General features: G+C 60.7%; 1 protein-coding gene across 2 annotated transcripts in view; it reads right to left on the reverse strand.

Moving 5' to 3' along the window:
• The window catches only part of RAI1 (retinoic acid induced 1), a 107,311-nt gene that overhangs the window by 47,303 nt on the left and 36,462 nt on the right, over positions 1 to 23,546 (reverse strand). The gene's annotated exons all lie outside the window — the stretch shown is intronic.

The following is a 23,546-nucleotide window of genomic DNA, read 5'->3' on the forward strand; positions in this document are numbered from 1 at the left end:
CACTGTGTGCCAGGCCCCGTGTCTAGGGCTCACCGCCCAGCGCTGGGTGCTGCCAGGCTGTGGAGATACGGTGCATAAACGGGCCGCCAAACCAGGGTGGCAGCACTGTGACAGAAAAGCCCAGGCTGTGTGAGCCCAGAAGTCTCTAACCAGCCCAAAGATCAGTGGAGGCTTCCACGAGGTGGCGTCACTTAGACTCATCAGCTGCATGATGTGAGGTGCTGTGGGGTGTGGCTTTGGCTATTTCCTCTCCTGGTCTTTGCCCTCCTCCCTGTCCCACTGCAAAGCTTCTGTTCATCAAGTCTTCCCAGACAGGCAGGCTTTCTCCACTCCAAATGCCCAGCTCTCCAAGCCTCAGTTTTTCTGATCTATAAAATGGGTCCAATGAATCACTCATGTCAACCAAATAAATACTCATCTTCTCCCCATTCTCTGCTGAGAGACCAGCTTCTTGAACCATCTTCCTATCCCAAGCAAGGCCTGTGGGCAGCCCCCAGCCACTGCCCAATGCAATCCCAGGACTCTGGGAGCACCAGGAACCAAGCATTAGCGGATGAGGGCTGCCAAGTCGTCCGTCATGCCTTTAACAAGGGAATTTACAGAAGGCCAGCTAATCAGTGATAGCGCACATGATTTCTGTAACTTCGTTAGTGCTGCTAACCTGAGTTATCATGAGAGGCAGGAGTGTGGCTAGGGGTTGGGGGCAGGCCATATGATGCTTACGCATAAGACAGGAAAAGATACCCCAGGTGCAAGGCTGTACAACGTGTCCAGTGGAGTGTAGGCTGGACTTCTGCCAGGAACTCTTATGCAGTATACAACCTATACAACTGTGCATTTGGGCCCTAGGTTTAGGTGAGTGTCAGCATGGAGGCGTTTCCCCAAACAGGTCTCCCGAGCCTTTCAGACCACTCAAATCAGGTGTGAGAGCTGCCTGAAATCAAATGCAAAGTGTGTGTGTGTGTGTGCGCACGTGCGTGCACACACACACACACACACAAGCACATTTTTCTAAAGAGAGTGCAGAGCTTTTTTCCAGTTCCCATAGGGTGCAGAGTTCCTGCAGTCTAGACCTGGATCTGGCCCCAGGGTCTTAGTAGAGCCTGGGGACGCAAACATTTGACATTGTATTTCTCAAACACTGGACTTAAGATTCTGAGTATCAACACCACACAGGCTTGAAAAAAGGCAGATTCCTGGGTTGTTTCCCTTGAGATCTGTAGCTTGCGGGTGGCCTGAGCCCAGAAATCCTTGGTGGTACAAACTCTGGGGTTTCGATCAAACTGGCCAAAGCTCCAGAAACTCTGACGTTATACACAGTTACTACTGGCTTTGCCTAGCACTGTATTTCCTTCGTTTGGTGTTGGTGGGGAACAACGTATGCACCCCAAAGCCCATCCAAACCCCGAAAGCTGCATCTGTGCGTAACAGTGTAACTGGGAGTGCCGTGGAGGCAGGGGCCGTGGAGTTTTGTCACTCCCTCTCCAGGCACAGTGAGTGGGCCACTGGGCCTCCCAGGGTCTCTGTCCCCAAGGTGTGCTGAGCAGCCCTCACCAGCCCATTTCTGTACCATGTGTGCCTCCTAGGCGGGGCCACCCCACAGCTCCCCATGTTGCCAGAACAGGGGGCCATTAACCACGGGCACACGCCAAGCCAGGCTCCTCTGGCTTGGCATCCAGGCCAGATGCTCACCCCATGGCCTGGCCTTGGACATAAGCTCTTCTGTGTCTGGGAGTGAAGGGACATCTGTCTCCCTTTCTCCCAAGCCCCAGCGTCCAGCCCTCCGCCTACCAAGGAGGCCTTGGAGGCAGCCAAATGAATGGATTCATTCAACAATATAAACTGAGCACCTACCGTGTGCCAGGCCACGGGCAGAACCCTGCCTGAACGGCAGTCTGGTGTGGGAGGCGGATGCACGATTAAAGGTACAACCACACGGGAGACACGGCCTAAGCGGAGCAGGCACGTGGTCTGTTAGGAGAGCTTCCAGAGGAAGGGTGAGGAACTGGCCAGGATAAGGGACTTGGAGACCAGGAACAGGCAATGCACGTGCAAAGGCCCTGTGGCAGGAAGGGACCGGTCGGCCCTTGGGGACAGATTGGCGGGGTGGACCACAAAGTGCGCGGACCAGGATTAGGAGGCACTGGCCCAGTGGGGCCTCTCACTGCCAGACCCCGGGGACCAGAAGAAACTACCAGAGACGGAGCCAGGTCGAGGCGGCCTTTGTTCTGGGCGCCATCCACGCGCACTCCCCCCAACCACGCCCCCCGGAGGCCGTCCCGGAAGCCCCGCCCCTTCCAGCCGCACACGCGCGCGCCTGGTTAATCCCGGCCGCGCGCGCCAAAGGAGAGACACGCCCCGCCCACTTCCTATCCGGGATACCCCGCCTCTCCGCAGCGTGTCGGCCAATCAGGGGCAGCGGCCAGGCGGGGGCGGGGCCCGTGCGAACACAAAAGGCCAGAAACCCACAGAGTCTCCGGCGCTGTAACCATGACTACCGGCGCCCTCGCGCCGCCCCGGACGCAGCCGGGGACGCGCCCGCGGGCCAGTGGTGGGGGGGCCGGTGGGGGTCCCGCCCGCGGTGCGCTCGGCCTCCTGCCCTCGTCGACTGAGAAATAGGGTCACGTTTTGCCCAGGGCTGAATTCGCTCCTTAATTCAACATTTACTGAGAGCCTACTGTGTCCAGAGGCTAGAGATCCGCCACCGAACAGGTCAGACTCCAAACAAAATCCTGCCCTCGGGTGGCTTATACCGCGAGGCAGGGTGCGGAAGGGACGCAGCCAATGAGCATAAACGTAAGCAAATTACAGGGCGAGGTGACTAAGCGCCGCTTCGGGGAAAACACAGATTGGAGTGAGCAGAATGGGAAATGTCAGGATCCGCAGCCTTACATGGGGTGATCTGGCGGCCTCCTCAAGAGGTGACACCGAGGGAAGGCCTAAAGGGAGAGGAATCAGCTGTGTGGCATTGGAGCCAGAGGAACAGCCAGTGCGACGGGGCCGGGGAGCAAGGAGGCCCCACGTGTGTAGCTGAGAACACGGAGCAGAGGCGACCAGGCCTGAGCGGTGACAGCACAGGGCCTCGGCAGGTCCCCCTCTTCTTCCTTTCCTGCTGTCCTTCCTCCTTCCTCTTTTCCCAGGCCTTCTCTCTTCCACAACCAGAACTAGACTACTCCCCCTCAGCTCAGATGGGAAGGACCTGGGTCACTGGTCTGGGCAGCAGACCGGGCTCTGGGGCTGAGGCAGAGCCAGGAGCCGGGCTCTGGGGCTGAGGCAGAGCCAGGAGCCACGCTCTGCCAGCCTTTACTAAGCTGTTCCCTCTGCCTGGCACGCCCTTCCCACCTGTCAATGTGTCAAGTGTCACCTCCTCCCGGAAGCCAGGCTTGGTGAGGCACCACTCCTGGAACTACCCTCCATACAGACGCTATCACAGCACTGACCATTACCCTCCTGCAGCTTTCCCTCTGGGGGCATCTGTCCTTCCTCTGCATGGGTGACAGGCAGGGGGCAGCTGCCAAGTGGCAGAAAGGCCAGCGGGAGAGCACTTGTCAATCACAGGGGACGGGGAAGACAGAACCTGAAGTCGATGGCCAGCGGTTAGTGGGCACGCGTGAGCCTACCAACCACTAACCCCCACCCCTAGTGCGGGAGGGTGAGTCCTGCCTTAGCCTACACGCACAGGAGCCCCGCAGGGGCCTGGAGCTGGTGACTTAGGAACGAACAGAAGCCGTCCAAACATGGCCAGCTAAAATGATGGAGAGACATACCCCGCCCCCAGGCGAGGACAAACCCTCATAAGACGAGGAAAAGGGGGAGCCAGCACCTGCGGCTCTGCACACTGGCCGCCTCCTTAAATGCCCACGCGTTTGGTGTGTCGAGACTCAGGGTGAGAGTGTCAGCAGGACACTTTGGACAGGTGGCCTTTAGGAAGCAGGGCAGGGCAGCACTTGACAACACGGGTCCTCGGGCCGGCTCTGGCCAGAACATGTCATCTGAGCCTCAGTCTCCTCATGTGCAAACGGGGTTGAGAGTAATACCCATCTTACAGGGCTGCAGTGAAAACTACACTGATGAAGTCAACAAAACCCACGTCCTCTCCTTGGAGCCGCAGCTGGACTGTATCTCCCAGCCTCTCCTGCAACTGGGGACGGTCACATAACTGAGTTCTAGCCAGTGGCATGTGAGGGCAGGTGAGGTGCCCCGCCCAGGCACGGGGACCAAGCCCAGGCCGCAGGGGAAGGCACGGCCACATCACAACGCGGGAGAAGCCACCCATCGGCCAGAAACTCTTGCTGCCCTCATGTGTGAAGAACGAACTTCTGGAAATGTTACGGTTTGTCTGTTACTGCGACCAGCCTTACCCTAACGAGCTCAGGGATCCACTTACCCATTTCCTCATTTACCCTTCAATAAATACTCATGAGGGGCTCTGGGCTCTGGGGACGCCCTCGTGGAGCTTAGGTGTCAACAACGCCATCCTCAGTAAGTGCTCAGGGCAGGGGACTGGGGCAGAAAGGCTTCCCTGAGATGGGGTCTCAAAGAGAGGCCAGAGAAGGGGGGGAGACCGCAGGGGTGGAGGTCCTTCGGCCTGAGGGAACACGGTCCACTCCTGGAAACCAGAGGTGGAAAGATGCAGCCGAAGTGGTCTGACTTCATCACCTCCCCGTTCTGAGCCTCCATTTTCTCATCTTTAAAAGGAAGGCGACACTAATAACACTGTCTCTCAGGGCATCTCTGGATCTCAGGGGACAGAACGCCACTTGCGATGCTCCTGGATGCCCTTTCATCCTGACATCACCCAGAGTGGGAGCAAGGCCTCTGCCGGCCGCCTGTGCAGTGCAGGTGGGGGGACATCAGTTCAGGAGGTGAGCAGGGCTGGTCAGGGGCTCGGGCAGGGCAGGGAGGGCTGGCTGCTGCTCTTCAGGCTCCTGCACGCAGGCTAAACATCAAGGATTGTCTCCAGCCGGGAGAGCTATTAGGCAGCAGCGGAAGTGCTGCTGGCTCTCCGGGGAGGCGGCTGGGGGGCTGGTGCTGAGCGGGAACTCTCTGCTGACAGGCAGATGCTGGCTGCTATTCAGTCTCCTCTGGACAGGGAAATGGGCAGCGGAGGATCTGGGGGGAGGTCTGGGAGGTCCCTGGGGGCTGATGTGTTGAGCACTTCCCTGATGCCCCATGCCAGCCTGGCTGCTGTCTCCTGAGATAAGGAGCAGGAAAAGACACAGCAGATCTGGGAGGCGTGCTGGGCACCGGGCAAGCAGGAGGTTGCTGGCCGGGGAGGTCCGACCAGGAGCTGGAGCCCCCAGTGACTTGCAGTGGGACCACGTCACTCCCGCCCTCATATACCTGCCTTGGCTCCCTAGCTGTCTGCTGCGAGCATCAAGGCTCCTCCAGACCCCAGCCCACCTCTGCACCACAGCTGCTCCCACTGCCATGCTTCTGCATCCACTGTTTCTTCCGCCAGGCGTGCCAGACTCACCTCCCATCCCCTTACATCTTTTCTATCATCTTTTTAAGAACCCCTTGGAGTTCTAAACCTGGCTGAGTGAGGTGGCCAAGCAACTTCCCCTCCAAGCCGTAGCTTACTCATTGAGAACATGTGGAAGCTATTTCTTACCTCACAGGATTGTTGGTGCAAATTAAACACGACAGCGTCTGTGAAAAGCATCTGATGGCAAACAGCACGAAGTAGTTATTTAAAAAGTAGCCCCCCACCTCAAAAAACACCAACCAACTTGCAGCAGCACCTCCTCCGGGAAGCCTTCCCTGACCACACCCCCTGGTTTGGCTTAAGTGCCTTCTTGTTGGTCCCTCCCTCCCTGGGCAACCCCTGGCATGGCACCACACAGGACAGCAATGACTGTAACTTTCTTGGTGGGTGCCAGGCCCCACAGTCAGTGTCAGACAAAGAAGCTCAAAGAAGGGGTGAATGGCACAGGCCCAACCTCAGCCTCCTCCTCTGTCTGGCCCCTAGTAGGTGAGAGGACAGGCATCTCAGATGCCCCTGGACCCCAGGATTCTCAGCCTCCATGCTCGGGACCAGCCTGCCAGGCAGTCCTCTGTCGGCTGCCGTCCATCTCTGCTCGGAGCTGTCCTGACCTCGGCCCAGGCCCCCACTCTCCTCCCCAGGCAGCCACTGATGGCAGCTCCCAGGGATGGGGACAGGCCCGCTCCACTCCCTCATCCTCCGCCATGCTGCCGGTCAGCCGGTGGCCAAGTGCCAAGTGGCCAGCCTGAGCTCAGGGCTGGCTGGAGAAGGGGTGATAAAACATCCCAGGTGGCCCCAGGAGCTTAGGGAAGCAATGGGTGGGGGTCCCCGAGCTGTCTCCATTTCTTCTAGAAAGCTCAGGGGTACTACGCATTTATCCCAAACGAGGCCACGCTGACACAAATCCAGCAGGGCCCTGCTCTGGGCCAGAAGGCTGTCAGCTCACAGCCCCGCCGGCTATCCCCCCGACCCAAAGCTCGGGGAGGCAGTTATGGATGTCTTTGATTAATAAGAAATGGGGGCAATGAATTAATCATTATGTAATAAATGCAGCTTGTTTGGCAGCCGTATCTTTCAAAAACACGGCTCCTGTGTGTGAGAAATAGCGGAGGGGGGTCCCTCAGTAAACACATATGGCACTCCAGGGGAGGCTACCATGTTTGCCCCAGGAGCCCCTGTACCTGGGGGTCGGCAGTGACAGCCTCGGGCATCTTCTGGCGTGGGGGGGGGGGGGGGCAGAGGGGGGGGGCGTGACGCGCGAGCACCTGGCCAGGAGTCCCTGGAGAAACAGAACAGGCGGTAGTGAGGCGGGGGGAGTAGGGCAGAGAACAGGGGCTCCGGCCTCAGCCCAGGTCCCCACCTCCCTGCCCAGTGCAGGGCGGGGCTCCCGGTCCTGGGTCTGCTGCCCGCCCTGCTCTGAAAGGAGAAGCAGGAACAGATGTTTCCTTGGATCGGAAAATAACGTCGGCTCCCAGATGGGCCATGGGCCGCGTCCTCTCCCTCCCCCGCTTTGTGCCAAGGTCTGTCTTTCTGGGGAGCAGCAGAGGGTGGCAGGCGGGGGCAGGGGCACCAGCGGGGCACCTGGCGCTCGGTCATCGCCCACTGCTGTCTGCCGCGAGATGTGACAGGTGCTGGCAGGGGGCATCCCGCCCGGGATGGGGGCCGGGCAGTGGGGCCTGGGATGGAGGCCAGGCCTCCACGCCCCCCGGCCACACGCCCGCCCACAGCTGTGCTGGAGGTCGGCTCCCACCCACAGGGGACTGGAGCTTGGCCCGCTCGGGCCATCGTGGCTCCTGTCGCTCAGAACAGAGCAGGGCCCGAGGCCGCCCACCTGTCCTCCCAGGGGCTGCTCGCAGAGGGCCTGACCCGGCAGAACCGCGGGGACCCAGGGGCCACGGGTCCCAAACCGGCTCCGGGTCCAGGTGCCCTCCGTGCTTCCTCCCCTCTGCACTTCTGAAGTCTGCACGCACCCGAGGAGACCCATGGGCCCTTCCTGAGCCCCACAATGCCCCGACCTGTCTCCCAGCAGGCCCTTCCCCGTGACGCCTCCCCACCACCTACAGGCGGCGCCCTTCCGGCCCCAGCCAGTCTCCCCAGCAGGATGAGGGTTCCACGCACAGTAGGTGCTCAATGAAGGGGTGTGTGTGCGATGGCCCCGGGGTCTCCCCCAGCCAAGCTGGTTCAGTGAGAAGGAGGGGCGGGTGCGGGCAGCACGTGGGACCCCACAGTGGGCGTGTCCAAATGCCACCCTCTGCGCGGTCACTCACGTGGGTGAGCCATCTCTTAGGCCCCGTGTGCCCAGAACTGTGCAGGGGACACGGGTAACTGGTCCCACCGCCCGTTCCCACTTGTATCTCCCCTCCCCACCCCGAGCCCGCTGGCTGCCCTGCTGCCCAGCCGGGGCGCTCCCGAGCGGACGGGGCCCTGGCTGGCATCAGCAGCACCTGAGGGCCGCCCCGGGAACTGCGGTTCAGGCAGGCCAAGCTCAGGGACGGTGTGCTGGGCTTTTCTGTGTCTCTGCCCAAGGGCCCGACCAGACGAGCCCCAGGCTGCTCCCAAGTCTGCCAGCCGAAGAGGAGCAGCCTGGCGCCCGGAGCGGGATGCGGGGCAGCCCCAGAGAGAATGCTGAGTGTGAGATGTGCCGCCCACCTGCCCTAGCACTTCCGGTGCCATAAACCAGGCTGCGGGTGCCTGGGCGCCAGCGGTGATGGACTGCAAGGGGTGGGGGGCAGCTGGGCCCCTGGACGCTGCTCGGGGGCCTTGTCGTCGGCCGGGGGCCTGGCACACAGAAGGGACACGAGAAATGTCTCGGCAATGGAACTGAGTACAGATTCCTTCCAAATCACAAAGGCTACCATTTATCAAGTGTTCTGCCTATATGACCTTGTTTAAAACCCAGACTGGGGGAATTCCCTGGCAGTCCCGTGGTTAGGACTCTGCACTTTCATTGCTGAGGGCCCGGGTTCAATCCCTGGTTGGGGAACTGAGATCCCACAAGCTGAGCAGTGAGGCCAAAAATAATAATAATAATAATAAATAATAAAACAGACTGGAATGAAAGAATTTGTTAACAGCAGAAAAGCCGTTCACGTGGTAGGCAGGGGACACTGGAGGGGCACGCGGGCCTGCAGAACAGTGCGTGCGGAAGGGTCCCATGGAGTATAACCCCAGAGGCATGAGAAACGCACAGAATTCCCGGTGACGGGAGGGTGGGCCCCCCCCCCCCCCACTGCTACCCGGGGTCGGCGGGCGGGGGGTGGCAGCGGCTTGGGCCTGGAGCTGTGGGAACATGAACTTCTGAGTTCACACACTTTTGTTTTGTCTTTTTTTTTTTTTTAAACAATGAATGCATGTTATTATTTTTTTTAAGGATATGACTTTTGGCAAAGTTGCCAGTGACTCGGTGCCCGGGGCGGGGGGTTGTGGGCCTGGCAGGCCCTCCCGGGTAGACGACTTCAGACTGGGGAGCACGTGTGCGCACAGGCATTAATTCACGAGGCAAAGACCTGACCCTCCGAGCTGCCTGCCAGCTACCCCAGGCCTTGGCAGTAAGCAGCCATTCATTCATTCATTCACTGATTCATTCACAGATATTTATCACGTGTTTGCCGTGAGTCTCCGGGCCTCTGTGGTAGGCCTGGCGCTGTGGCCTGGGGCCGGGCTGGGGTGCACAGGCCCCTGCCTGCCCCCTGCCGTGTGCCCCCTGCATCCCCGCCCCCTGGCCCCTGTACGGCATCACCTGCAGCCACGGGAGCCCACCCCCCACCCCCAAGCCGGCAGGCGCCCGAGACGGAACTTCGGTCTCTGGGAGAGACACGGGCATGAGCTGGTTACTGCCTTTTCAGCAAACGTAATTCCTTTTTATTAGAAAATTAAAGGCTGGGGCCAGCTTGCCAAAAGCCAGAAGAGCTGAAACGTGCTTTCCTAAGATATGCAGCGTCTAATGAAACAGATTTGCTTGTCTGCCTCCTTTCCCACCCTCCCTCCAGTCCCACCCCTTCCACGGCTTGGCCGGGGCCCCGCAGGTCCAGCACCTGGGCGCGGGGGGGCTCGCCTCTGGCCCCTGGCACAGGGCAGGAGCCCCACTCCCCAGGTGTCAGCCTTTTGAGAATTATCTCGGGGATTCTCTTGCTTTCCTGAGATGCAAAGGTGCCCATGGCCTCTGCTAAGCTGAGGGTGTCTGGAGGGAAAGGCAGGAACAATAAAGGACTGGGCTCCTGAGAAAGGAGCTCGTCCATCTGGAGACCCGGGAGTGGCAGCTCCAGACAGAAGGAAGCCAGGGCAGAGCCGAGGAGAGGAGAGGACCGACCGTCCCTCGCTGCCACACAAAAAGCCACCCAGGGAGTTCTCTCTTACTGAAAAGTCCTTGATTCTTCCCTTTCTGCCGCAGAACTCTTATTAATGGGGCAATGGAGGGGCCCGGGGGATGGTCCTCCCGCACAGGAAGGTGGCCGCGCCGCCCCATGAGTCTTTAGAGCTGGGAACTAGGGAACTCCAGGATCGGGTTTTCTTCCACTAATCTCCCTTCCTCTTTCCTTTTCTTTTTTCTCTGCCGGTCAGAGGTTACCTCCCTGGTTTGCAGGGAACCTCAGAGCGGGGTGGAGGAAGCTGGGAGTGACGTGTGTGTGAGCGCGTGTGCGTGCGCATGTGAGAGCTCGCGCACGCGCGTGTGCGCCTGTGTGAGCGCGCGTGTGTGCGCAGGCGTGTGTGCTGAATGCAAAAATGGTGACCACACTCTCGGGGTGCCAACGCGGGTGGGAGTAGGGGGCGGGGTGTCTGTCTCAGGTATATCTGCCCCCGGCCCCCTCCCCACACGTCCCCACCCCTCCCCACTCGTCCCCGCCCCTCCCCACTCTGTTCCTTGTTCAAGGGCAAATCCATCCCCTCACTCCCTCCTTGAGTAACAAAAGGCAGATGGAGACCCCTTCCACCTGCTCTGACTGAAGCCTCTGCTGTGGCATGTCTAGCAGAACCGCTTTGTTCTGGGGAAAACCAAGACGGGGGTTTGTCCCAGGGCCCGCCAGGGTGGGGGTCAGAAAGGAACTCGAAAAGCAGCAGCAGTGTCCCACAGCTCTGCGCTGCCTGGACCTCTTGCCTGAGACGCGTGGTCCAGGGAAGCACCGCCAAAAGGGCTCTGGTCAGCAGAGTCCGGTCGAATCCCAGCCTAGTGACCACATGGCCCCGTGGCCTGGGGCAAATTCTTTCGCTCTGTGCGCCTGGCTTGCTGGCCTTTCATGACAACCATAGGAAGCCCCTGGCACAATGTCAGGTCTCTCCCCCAACCTGGCCAGCTCTTGGGCTGATGGGAGGAGCCACATTCCCATTGGGGGGGGGGGGAGGGAGTGTGGAAAGAAACAGGAGGGACAGTGACACCACTTCCCCAGGGGTGGCTGTGCAGGGTCCAGAGCCTCTGGGAGGTTTCAGAGGAAGAGGGCATGTCCCTGACCCTGGTACCCAGGGTTTCTCTGGGTGGAGGAGGAGCTGGGATCCCTGGCCAGGGTCCTCCCAAAAGGAGGCCATGGCAGCAGCTAGGGGCAGGCAGGGGCCCTGGCCCAGGTGCCAAAGATCTGCATTCTGTGTGTGCACCACTCCCCGCAATGTGGAGGTCCCAAGGCTCTAGGAGGGCACCAAACCTGAGCCTGCAGCATGGGGCCTGGCCCGCGTAGATGAGCAACCCCCATGTGCTCTGGAGCACTGATGCCTGGCCCCCGGGCCACGTGTTTAGAAGGGGATTCAGCCTGGCCTGTGAATCCCTGCGGGGGGGTGGGGGGGGGGTGGGGGGAGGCTGCAGCGTCAGGAGGCTCCCTTCCCCCTCGGTGGGGAGGTGAGTCAGCCCCGCCAGCTCGGGGGAGGCGCTGCCCTGTCTGGGCCCAAGGTGAGGAGGTCAGCTCAGCAGCAGACGGGCTGGCTGGGCTGGCGCCTGGGACCCACCCCACAGGCAGCCTCTGGGGCTCCAGGCCCCCCACCCAAGGGAGGATGGGGCCCAGCTCAGGGCAGGTGGTGGCTTAAGCCTCAAAATCCCCAAGCAAGGGGAGGCCGGTGGGGGGCGGCTGTAGGTCAGGGGAGGGGGCAGGCGTAGGACGGTCTGGGGCTGAGACAGGGCAAGCGCACCCGCCCAGCTCTGCAGGTGGAGGGGCCACAGGCCCGGCCCCCTGCTGCCTGATTCTGTCTGCACCCGCATCCCCGCCCCGAAAACACCCCCTTCTTCGCTCCCCCGGCGCCCAGGGCTGGCCTGTCCCTTCCCGTCCATCTCTGGCCCCTCACCCTTGGAGGGCAGCCATAGCCCACCCACCTGCCACCAAAGGTGGGCTGTGCGCTCCTAGAGCCAGGGCTCCAGTGAGCCTTGCCGAGTGCAGTTCTCATCCTAATGGTTTTCCAGGATGCGTGGAGGGCACAGCGCCCTCCGCCCTCGCCCCGGACGGCCCCGCTGTCCCTTGTCATAGCCTGCGCCCCGGGTTCAGGGCCCCCCACACAGGCATTTCTGGGTGCCGGGAAAACACCCCTAGCACCAACCCGGCACGCTAACAGCCCCACCTGAGAACACCCACAAACCCCACTTCCCAGATGGGGAAGACTGAGACCCCCAGGGCCCGCCTGCATCCCCGGACCTCAGAGCCGCTCCCCACCCCCAGCCTGAGGAGGCCGGCTGGAGCCCACCCTTCTCCCCATTTCCTGCTGCCCCTGGGGTCCTCTGTGCCCTCCAGCAGACAGGCCCCCAGGCCCCAAGGGGCGGCAGGGACCACCCAGGCAGAGAGAGGGGGAGAGTGAGCGAGTGTGTGTGAGTGTGTGTGCGGTGACCCAGCCCACCGGACGCTCCGCCCAGCTGACCGCAGCTGGGAAAACAGGCTGCTCAGCCCCCGCTGCCCACCCCGCCCCCCTGCCCAGCCCCAGCCCAGCCCACCCGGCCAGCGCCTCACCGGGCCCTGAACCAGGAACTGGGCCCACGGCCATGGTCGCCTCAGCCTGAGCCACAGCCCCTGGCCGCCCACCCTCCCCCCGCCCCCCCGGTACCCTGGCTGAGAAGCCCCCAACACAGGCTGCCCCGGATCCACACACGCTTCAGGCCAGCCCCCCTCCAGCTCTCGACCTTTCCCCAAACCGTGAGGGGTGAAGGGTCCATCTCTTAACTGCAGTGTCCCCACAACTGCCTGAACCGCAGTCCTCCAGCCCATGCCCGCCGCCAGCATCCGGGGCGTGGGGTGCCCCCTTAGCTCCCTCCTTCTGGGGTGGGGGGGCTCCCTGCCCTCTCCCACCCCGCCAGGTGCGGGGTCTCTGCCGGCCCCGCGCTCCCAGGGCAGGATCACTGAGGCTGAAATTTCAATTAAGGACGAGAAATAATTACTCCGGGGCTCCCGGCGAGCTCAAATGGTGACAGTCCTCAAAATCTGCTTCCCTGGAGTGGGGGGAGGTGGCCCGGGACCCCGAGGTCAGCCTGGGCCCGAGCAGGGACCTGGCCTTCCCCCACTTTGGGCCTTGAACCCCGCAACCCTTCTGCTGAACCGAGACCAACCTCAGGACTGCTCTAAAGTAGGGGGTGCTGGGGGGCTTGAGAAAGGGTGGGAGCTCCTGGCAGAGGGGCTGGGGCGTGAGCCTCAGACGGCTCCCGGGAAGCTGCGCCAAGGGAATTAACCATTCAGCCTCTGCCTGTTCCTGCAGTGAGCCCAGAGGCAGCCCAGAGGCTGCCCAGAGGCTGGGGCGAGGGTCCCACAGGCTGGGGCTGGGGACCCCGAGGGCAGGACCAGAAGGCTCTGGCCCCCCTCGGGGAGGGGTGGGCCTAGGCAGGAACCTCCCCTCTAGGCCTTGGGCCCACCCCACACGCAAGGGTCGCAGGTGGGGTTGTTCCTGGGCCCCCAAGGCCATCTGCCACCTACTCCTCAAGAAGCATTCACAACCAGCCTTAACTACGCCACCCTCATCTCCAGAAAACTCCCTCTCCAGACACGTCCCTGCTCTGAGAATGACCCATTTCCTCTCCAGAAATCCTCTGTTTATTCCAGAATGTTCCATCTCCAGAAATGTTCCATCTTATTTCCAGAAATATCCTTTCTCGTCTTCAAATATAACCCATCTCCAGAAATGCCAGTGCTCTCTAAAAAGGCTCCATTTCCAGAAATATCACACCCCATCTCCAGAGATGTTTCATTTCAGCTTCCAAAATACCTCAGATCCAGAAGTGCCCTATTTTATGTCCAGAAATACTCCAGCATCATCTTCAAAAACATTCCACATTTCCAGAAGTACCACAGTTTGTCTCTAGAAATAGTCCATTTCCAGAGATGTTTCGCCTCTAACAATGTTTGGAATCCAGAAAGGCCTCATCTTCACCCCAGAAAATGCCCTCTATTTCCAAAAATGCCCCCATTTCACCTTCCATCTTCAGGCCCCTCCTCCAGAGAAACTTTGCATCGTCTCTAGAAACGTCCTCATCCTGTCTCCAGAAACGCCATGTCTCATTTCTAAAAACACTCCATCGCTGGAAATATTCCGTCTGCATCCGGAAACGCTCACCGTGTGTCCACAAGGGTCTCCCCCTCTGGCCCAGATGCCGCAGAAACTCAGGAGCCCACTTCCTTCAGGATCTCCCGGGGATCTCTCGGCCACCTGCAGGGCCTGCTCACATCCCAGGAGCAAGGATAAAGTAAGAGGTGGGCTGGCAGGTGTCGAGGTCCCTGGAAACGGGGAGCACGGACCCTCCCGGGTCTGACCCGGGGGGCAGGGGCAGTGAGGGGCCCGGGTGGGAAGGTCTGGCCCAGGAAGGGTGGGCGGGGCCTTGGCACCCCCCGCCCCACCGCAAACGCGTCCACTGGCCCAGGTGCCCGCACTCACAGCGCCCCCTCCCACCCCTCAGAACCACACACACACGCAGCAACCATGTCCATCTCGGCACCGCGGCCCCACCCGGGCAAGCGCACAGAACACACGTCCCCACCCTCCTCCATGCTCCCCGCCTCTCTGGGCAGGTCTGGGGACCCCGAGGGTCAGAAGGCCGCTGCCAGGGCCCTCCAACCAGACAGGGCGGCCTCAGTAACTGCTGGGTGTCACCGGGGGAAATTCACGGCCCGGGACTCTGGGCTCAGAAGGGACCACAAGAGAGATGAGGGTGCGCGTTCTTGACCTGCTCGCATACCTCCTAGCATGGGGCTCCGGAGCAGCCCCGCTGCTTCTGGGCCACTTTAAAGGACAGAAAGTTCCTCTCTGGGTGGAACTGAAACTCCACAAAGTCACCTCTGCCCACATGGCCCGGCGGCACTGCTGTCTGGGGTTGCGAAGCCTGTGTCCCGCCGAGACTTCACAAGGAGATGCCCCCCTCCCTGTACCCCGACAGCGGGGAGAGGTAAGGGGTCAGCTGTTCTGCAGGAAGGGGCCTGGAGACACCTGGGTGGAGGGCGGGCGTGCCAGCACGTGCACGCGTGTGTCCTCACGTGCAGACACACAGGCAGGCACGCAGTACACCTCTAGGCCCTGGACCCGCAGCCGGGAAGGGAGGAAGTGGCCCGTCCGCACCAGGTCTGTCCCTCAGACCTCGGGGCGGCCGTTCTTAGAGCCTCCAGGTGGGCAGGAGGGGAAGGGGGCCCGAACCACAGTCTCCGCTCCTGGTGGCATCGGTTAGTTCTGGTCTGCTCCCACGGGAGGATAATTACCATTTATTAGGCCTCCCGATTTAGACTCAGCCTCAATTAACTGGAACCTCCCGAGCCCCCTTTTCTGATCCTTTGGGGCCAAGGGCAGACACGACACACCTTCAAGGTGCCCTTCAATTTCCCTCAGCGTGGGCGCCTTTGTCTGCCACCCCACTGGCCAGCTCCTGCCCAGAAAGGCTTCCACATCTGTCCCCCTCAATCCCTCTCGTCCTGGAGAGTTGTCCTCTCTCCATGGAGAGCTCCCCCTCTGGGAACTCACGTCCCCACTCAAAGAACTCCCCACTCAAAGAACGTGAGAGAGAAAAGCCAAATAGTCAATCCCGAATCTGAATGGACCGTGGTCTGGGGGGCCAGGATGGAGAGCAGGGGGCGAGGCCTCGCGTGGGACGGCGGGTGGGGGGGGTCCCCCAGGCTCCCAGCTCCGGGGCCGCAGACTTTCTGGAGGCGTCTGCATTGGTATGCTCCGTCCCTCACAGCCCAAATTACACCAACTCTCCCGGGACCCTTTCATTGCACGCTGTCGCTTCAGCAAAAGGTTATGTGCGAGAACATCAAAATCCTTCCCACATATTAACTGAAAGCGTTTTTTTAAATGCGCAGGAAAAAGCGGCCGATTTTACAGTATCTGAGATGAGAACGGGTGTTGGACTGGGTGGCACCCGGCAGTCCCTCACCTCTGCACCCTCTTCCCTCGATCAGAGAGGCCGGGAGGGTGGATGTGAGGCTGGACCGAGCAGTCACGGTCACGGTCACACGTGGAACCAGCAGAGCCCGGCTGGGGGCAGCGTCCAGGTGCTGCCCAGCAGGTGTGAGGGCAGGAGAGCTCGGCAATGCTCCCCAGGCACCCCGGGCCCCTTCCCACCTCTTCTCTTCCCCACGCAGCCCCCTCCTTCCTTTTATTTTATTTACTTTTGGCTGGAGAATTTCTGGGAACACCTTCAAGACCCAGTTTGAATCGGTTCCTCAGTTGTGACATTTTACAGATGAGCGTCAAAGATGTAATCTGCCCAAGATCAGCAGAAGCTGGGGCGCCGGGATGGGAACTCAGGCGTAAGTGGGGGTGGGACTGGACTGAGCAGGGACTGCAGGGGCCCAGGCGGTGGGCAGCCCCATCCCAGCTCTGCCTGCGGTGCTAGGACCTGCCAGTTGTAAGAGAAGCAAAAAGTGGGAATTTTATGTGAAATCTGGTATTATTTTTTAAACCCTGTGCGGGACACACAGCGCCCATCCGAAGGCATCATCAGTGGACAACCTCTGGTCTGAGGTCTCCAGCCCAGTCTCTGGCCCCTCCTGGGAGGGTGGTCTGCTCAGACAAGGGAGCCAAGGGCAGACACGACAGAAACTTCTCCCCCGAGTGAAGTGGGGGAGTGGGAGAGAGCAGGACTGCAGAAAGTGTTTTAAGTCTCTAGGAGATGGCTCGGGTGCTCTTCTGTCAGATGGAGGTGACGGCCGAAGCCCCCAATGCGAGAGGCTCGGAGGGACCTGTGGGATGGGGCGGGGAAGGAGGAGGAAGTCCCAAAGGTCAGCTCCCTTCACCGTCAGGGTCTGCCCTATTGGCCATCCCCACTGCTCAGGCTACAAGAAACCCCAAGATAACCGGAGCCCTGGGCAGGTGCGGAGACACCTGGGAGGGGCCACCCCGGCCTCGTGTCACAGCAGGTGACGCCCCGCGTGGCCGACCTCCCCCAGTCACCGCAATGCGAGCCACGACGCCAGCTCCCCTTGCCCCCTCCCCAGAGAGAGGGGTGGTGTGGGAAGGCCTGCCCTGCCAGGGACGCCGCCCGCCCTGGGTCACCCCAGCCGAGCGTCTTACTGCCCCCGAGGACCTTGACCCACAACAGGTGCCTGGCTCCTCCAAGCCTCAGTTTTTCCATCTGTAAAATGGGGACAACAGGAGACTTTCCTTCACAGGGAGTTTGAAGACAGGAAATAAGTGCTCGGGGGCCCAGCAGCAGGAGGTCTTGCAGAGAGGTTGCTCTGAACAGTAGGACTCCAGGTACCAGTCCTCTGCCCCCTGCCATCCCCACCGCCCCTCCTCCTGCCCCATCCCCACCGCCCCTCCTCCTGCCCTCTCTGGGTGTCCTTCCTCTCCATGCTGAGCTTTCTTTTGGGGAATTACAATCTGCTGGGCTTTCATTACTGGTCCCCGAGGCCCGCCCTCGCCCTCCCCAGCCAAGATGTCATAATCCCTCTGGCTGGGGGCTGGGCTCAGCTGCAGGCCCCGCAGGCCCCTGCCTCGCCCTGGAGTGGCGCCCCAGGTCTGAGTTCTGTCCGCTCCACGTGCCACCGGTTACAATCAGAGGAGGCGGGCGTTCTCAGGGAGCAAACTCAGGCCCTGCAGGGTCACGCTGCCCCACCGGGTCCTCTGCTGGTCCTCCCACTTCTCCCTCGTCAGCCCCAGTGCTCCCACCTCCAAGCCTTTGCTCCAGCCACGCTCCCCACCCGGAGCACCCTTCCTTTCCCGCTGCCTTCACAGCAGTCAAGGCCCAGACTCCATTCAGCCTCCAGCCCTGCCTCTGCCTCTCCTGCTCCCACCGTCTGACCTCCAGAGCTCTGCAGGTTCTCTCCCGCCTCCAGGCTTGCTATAAGGTGTGCCCGTGCCCTTCTTCCTCTGGGAGGCCCACCCTGACTCCCCTGGGACACGGCCAGGGTGCTGTCAGCAAACGTCTGAAGGAAATCAGCCTGACCTATGACCCCGGTGCCCATCAGATGCCCGCCCCGCCCGGCTGTGCACACAGGGGGACGGGGCAGGCTGGCGCTCGGGTGGGTCCCGGCAGCCCCGGGCGTGCCCTCTGCTCCCACAGCCTCACCTCCAAGACGGCGAACAGGGCCGGGGACGGTGCGGACGTGCATGAGGTTGGCAGACTGAGGTTCAAGGCTGGACACAGAGGGTGGTTACAGTGACCCCTGAGGAACAGCCATTTAGCCAGGAGGCTGCAAACTGCGGCCTGGGGGTCTCAGTCTGGCCACAGGTGAGTTGCCGGATTAGGTGACAACATACCCTAACCAGAAGATGTCACGTAAACACCTGAGTACCAGTTCCTAAGAAGGTGGGTAACGGCACCTGGGCCGCATCCCCAAATGCCACCCGGCAGAACTGAGCTGCTGCCCCCCACGAGGTCCAAGCGGCCCCCCTACCCTCGGTAGATTTGCCTGCTGGCCCTGCGGGGCCTGCAGGTTGGAGGCCCCTGTGCTGTGCAGACACGAGCTCATGCCGGGTCACTCCTCCTGAGCCACACGCCTGTGTAAGCAGGACACTGTGGGAGGAGAGAGGAGGCATCTCCGGCCCTGGGAAAGGCAAGAAGGCCGATACCGTGTGGGTCAAGGTGCTCCTGGAAGATGGCACCCTGCAGGCCCGGGCGGGCAGGGTCTCTGCCTGCTTCAGCGTGAAGGGCTTTTCGTGGGAGAAGCCAACATCTGCCCCTCTCTCTCCCAGGGCTGCCCTTGGGAATGGATAGAGGACCTTTCTGGTCCCATCGACGCCTCTAGCTCCTCATGACACCATTTCTGGCCCCAGAACCCTCCCCTGGGTCGAGCTCCCCCTAAGAATGTGGGACCTGGTCCAGCAGGAACATCCCCTGCCTTTTTCCAGACACTCCACCTTTGATAATGGAGTTTCAGGTGGGCCCAGTGAACTTCTTAGTCCCCTGGAGGCTCCTACCGAGACGACAGCCACCTCAACCCCAGACTGTCCCCCAGAAGCACTGAAGGAGTAACAGCGCATGTCCCTCCCAGAAGCCAGCAAACCCAGGGCCCCCGCCGCGGCAACGCACAGGTGCCCTCGCTGGACAGACGCGCAGGCAAACGCTTAACGAGCCTCTCTGTGCGTCCGGATGCAACCCGGCGCTTGAACAAACTTCACCTGGTTTTCCTTACCTTCCCGACAGTCCAGTCAGGAAAAAGCTATGCTCCCCACAGCACAAAGGGGAAACTGAGGCTGGAGGAAGCATGAAAGGCCCACGCTCGTGGCCAGTGCCGAGCGCGCGCAGCGCAAGGGGCAGGGCCTCGGGCCACCTTCTGGACAGTCAGGTCCCCGCAAATGGGAGGTGACCCGGTTCGCCCGAGCACCTCCCAGCTACAGACCACGACAACACCTGATTCTGGGAGGCAGGCTGAGGGTCTCCTGGCTTCTTGCTATTATGGCTACTTGTTCCATGACTGCAGGGCTTACGGGGCTGACTGGGGGCCAGACAACCAGGCCAGGCAGAGCGTGACCTGGCCCAGACTTCTCCAGAAAGGTCTTGGTGGCAATGGACCCAGGAGCGTGGGTACTCGGTGGCCAGCGGGTCCCACGGGGGAGGGAGGGGAGCAGGCCCTGCCCAGGCTGGTGAAGACAGCACGATTCAGCCCGGAGCTGCTCCCCACATGAATGGACACCACAGCCCTGCACCCCATGCAGCTCGGACCTCAGAACCGAACAACCTCAGGAGCGCTGTGGGGATGACAAGGCTTGCCCTTGGGCACCCCAGCTTCCCAGGGGTCCTGCAGAGGGAGGAGCCCTCATCGTGGGAGTCTGGGGGCAGGTGGGCGCTAGAAAGGGGGTCTGGGCCTCGGGATCAGAGGACTGGGTCCCCAACCTCTGACTCCGTGACCTCAAGCATGCCGATTCCCTATAGAACTGGAACCACAAACGCTGACTCGCAGGATCTGTGCGAACAGGCCCAGCGCCCGGCACGTGAGTGGGGATCTATGGGGGCTGATGGCTGCCAGCCCAACACCCAGGCACACACCCAAGCACAAACGCACAGCACAGAAATGCCCAAATGCCCACGCTCAAGGGAGGGCAGCTCTTAACCTCCACCTCCTGGATGGAGCTGTTTGGACCTCAGAGAACATACCTGGGAGTGGGGTGTCTTCAAAACTCAAAGGAGAAGCTCAAATCTACCGTGGGCACATACCCCCAACACCTCGCCACCTGCCCCAGGTCCGCTCCACTCTGGGGGCCGGGTCTTGAGCTGGCCCTGCCCTGCAGTGGAACCCCGCCCCATCCTGCATCTCTGGCCTCAGCCCCATCCTCTCCCTGGCTGGGGGATGTGAGCAGGAATGGCTCAATCAGGATATAATCGTTTTTAATTAACGTGCAGATCATTTCACAGGCTGATCTCCTTGGAGACCAGAGGGAAGACGGTCTTTTAAGATTTTCTTTTGCCTCCCCCTACCTACCCCTCCCAGTCGAAGGCTGCGCCCCTTCACCCCCCCAGCCGCAACCTTGAAAGCAGCACAAAAGCCTGGTGCCTGGATCCCTCTTGGGGCCATTAGGAGGAAAGTGTGTGCTCACACACAGATAAACACGCACGTGCCCAAGCTCCAGGGCATGCTCTCCCCCTGGAAATGCACGAATGGGATCAGAGGCCCACAGACACAGTACACATGGGGACAAACACAGATTCACACACACGCACAGGTATGCATGCACACACACATGCCCAAGAGTGTACAAACGGCCCGAGGTACACAGACAGGGGCACACACACCCAGGCTGGCAGGCACGCCGACCCCCGAGAGTACACAAACAGGATAAGACACACAGACATATGCACATGCAGGCACACGGGAAGGCGTCCAAGCCCAGAGACACCACAGAAAGGCCCAAATACCCACACTCATGGGAGGGCTGCGCAGAGGGGGGACAGAAGGCCCCTGTCCTGCAGTGGGGAGTCCGAGCCACAATCGCCTCGCCCCCGCATGCACCCCGGCCCTGACCTCTGACCTGAGGGTGCCCTGCCACCGGCCCCACAGGGACCCACGAACAGAGAAGCCACCACCCAGGTCTTGCCTCCCTGCCGCCCACCTGGTCTGGATCCTCCCGATCCCCAGAGCCCCCTGAACAGCTGTTCCACCCTGCCCTGAGCGAGCCCACCCCAAGGTCCAGCCTTTCCGGGCCATGTAGCTCTGGCCAGCCCCGCCCCCGCCCACACTGGGAGCCATGCCCCCAGCCGCTCCTCTGGGTGCCCAATGAGGCTGGGGGCCGGGGGCTTCCTCTCTCCTTTTCTCACTTTGAACAGGTCCTTTCCTTCCCCATTTTCTGCCTCTACCCCCTTTCTAATCCCTTTCTTTTTCTCCGTGCGCCTTTGCTCCCATCCTTCCTTCCCTCTCTTCTCCTTCCCCTCCCTCTTTCCCTTTCCTCCCCAGGGGCCTCCTGGGGTCAAGCTGAGCCAGAGGGAGTGGGTGAGATGTCGCTGGTCCTTCCCCACTGCCCCGCAGTGGCTGTCTGTGCCAATACCCACTCCCAGCCACTGAAAAGACCCAGAGCTAGGTCTCCAGACAGGTAAACGGAGGCCTGGGGGAAGGGGCATGACCACTGGGGTCCTCTGACATCTGCAGTCCCACCGTCTCTCTGCACCTGCTTTGGATCCTCAGCTTTTCCTCCTGGAAAATGGGATGGCAAGGAGGAAGGGGGAGCCGTGTGGAGGGGCAATAGGGAATCCACGGCTGGCCAATGGCAGGCTGGTACCTTGGGTGGCCCCAGGTGCCGTGGACATCGTGGCCACAGCCAGTGTGCATGACACACACGGCTGAGGAGGCTGTCTGGTGCTCCAGCTGCCAACACGATAGGCCAGCCAGGTGCTTCTCCTCTCTTGTGGCCTCCGTGCCCCCATCTGTGAAATGGCCAAGGTCAGCCTAAAAGACCCCTAGGGACTCTTCCCAGATGCGGAAACCAAGAGGCAGATCAGTAGCCCATTCTTGGCTGCTACAAGGCCCAGCGGCTGCTGTGTGACCTTGGAATTCACTTCCCTCTCTGGGCTCACGTTTCCTCCTCCGTCAAAGGAAGGCGGTCAGACAGGTGATTCATTGCCAAGGCTCTTTCGGCTCTGAGAGAAGGTTCTAGATAGTGGGGAGGAAGGAGAAGAGTGCTCCACTTATCAGGAAAAAAACGAGGAGCCCATTTCTCCCGCTGCAGGTGCGAGCAGTGTCATTTTGAGGAAATCATTCTAAACGTCAAAAAAAGCTCTCCACACAAATAAATCCACTACCTCATTCATCAGGGGCATCCAGAACGTGGAACAAAAGGGGAATATTAAGTAAACGGTGGCGCATCCACCCAACTGGAAAAGCCTGAAGACATTAACTGCGGTGTTTATGAAGAGTTGGTTACAAAACAGGAAAAGGCTCCCGTTAGCGCCAACGAAGAGAGCAGGATATACGTCTGAACATAGAGAATGCCGACAAGTCTCTAAAAAACAAACCAACCACCAAGTCAAGAAGACTGTGGAGAAAGACAACAAGATATTAACACTGTCACAACCCACCGAGGCTGTCTGTAACCTGTTTTATTTTTCTCTATTTTTCACGTTTTTCTATTAACCATATTTTAAAATATATACATTGAAAATATCGTTTAAAAATAAAACAAGGACTGAATGCCTCCAATAGAGAAACTTTCCCCTACCATTCATCTATTCATTCATTCATTACTGATGCATTCACCCCTGTGTCCATCAGCCAAGGCCCACTGCTCATCATGGCCAGGCTAGGCTCTCACTTACAGGAAAGGGAAACCAGTGGGGGAGGGAAGACGCGCGCCCCCCCCCCCCCCCCCCCCCCCCCCGCCCAGGATCTACACCAGGGGCCTGTGCTGTATCTGGCTCTCGGGTGAGCAGAAATCCATCCTGCCAGGTCCTGCCTTCCTGCAGCCTCGGCAGGCCTGCCCTCAGCTGCCAGGGCCTCACAGTCTAGCCTATGGGTCAGAAACCCACGCTTATCGGCGGGGAATGGGGACTGGGGGAACGCGTCCACCCCACGTCCACGGCAATAGCCCCAAGGCAGTACGCATAACCCCTTTTCCCTTGAGGCCACACAGCTGCTATCTGGCTGCGGGCACCTTCTCTGGGCTCAGATTCCCACCTCCCCAGGGTCCCACCACCCCCCAAGGTGGGAGCACAGCACATCAAAGGTCCACACTGCGGCCTGCCGGGTTGGGGTTGACAGGTTTCCCGGGAGGGTTAACTCTTCCCACGCCTGGATGGAGCCACAGAACAGCCGCCCCCCTCCCGCAGGAACCCCTCCTTAAGTAGAAGGATTTCCTTCACCTGACCGGGTTGCTGGGCCCAACCCTCGGGAGAAAAAGGGGAGAGCCCCCCTTAGCGCCCTGCCAACGAAGGCAGATTTCCACGGACTCTCCTTCACCCCCGCTCCCATTCCAACTAGCCCCGACCCCTTTCACCCCTCCCCTCCGCCCCCAAGGAGCAAAGGAATCCGAGCGCTTAGCTGACCCTGCGGCCGCCACTTTGAGTCGAGCCCCCCTTGAGGACTGCGGTCCCCAGAAATTCTCCGGGCCAGCGCTCCCTTCGCAGGGCCCAGGCGGGAAAGGAGAAGTTCCCACCCCTCTTCTCCCCTCCCCCAGCCCCTAGGGGAGGGGCGAGGGTCCGGATCTCCGGGTCAAGGAGCACCGTCTGCTGTGGATCGCAGGAGACACACAC

Source organism: Eschrichtius robustus, chromosome 20 (genome assembly GCF_028021215.1).
Source record: "Eschrichtius robustus isolate mEscRob2 chromosome 20, mEscRob2.pri, whole genome shotgun sequence".
Classification (NCBI taxonomy): Eukaryota; Metazoa; Chordata; class Mammalia; order Artiodactyla; family Eschrichtiidae; genus Eschrichtius; species Eschrichtius robustus.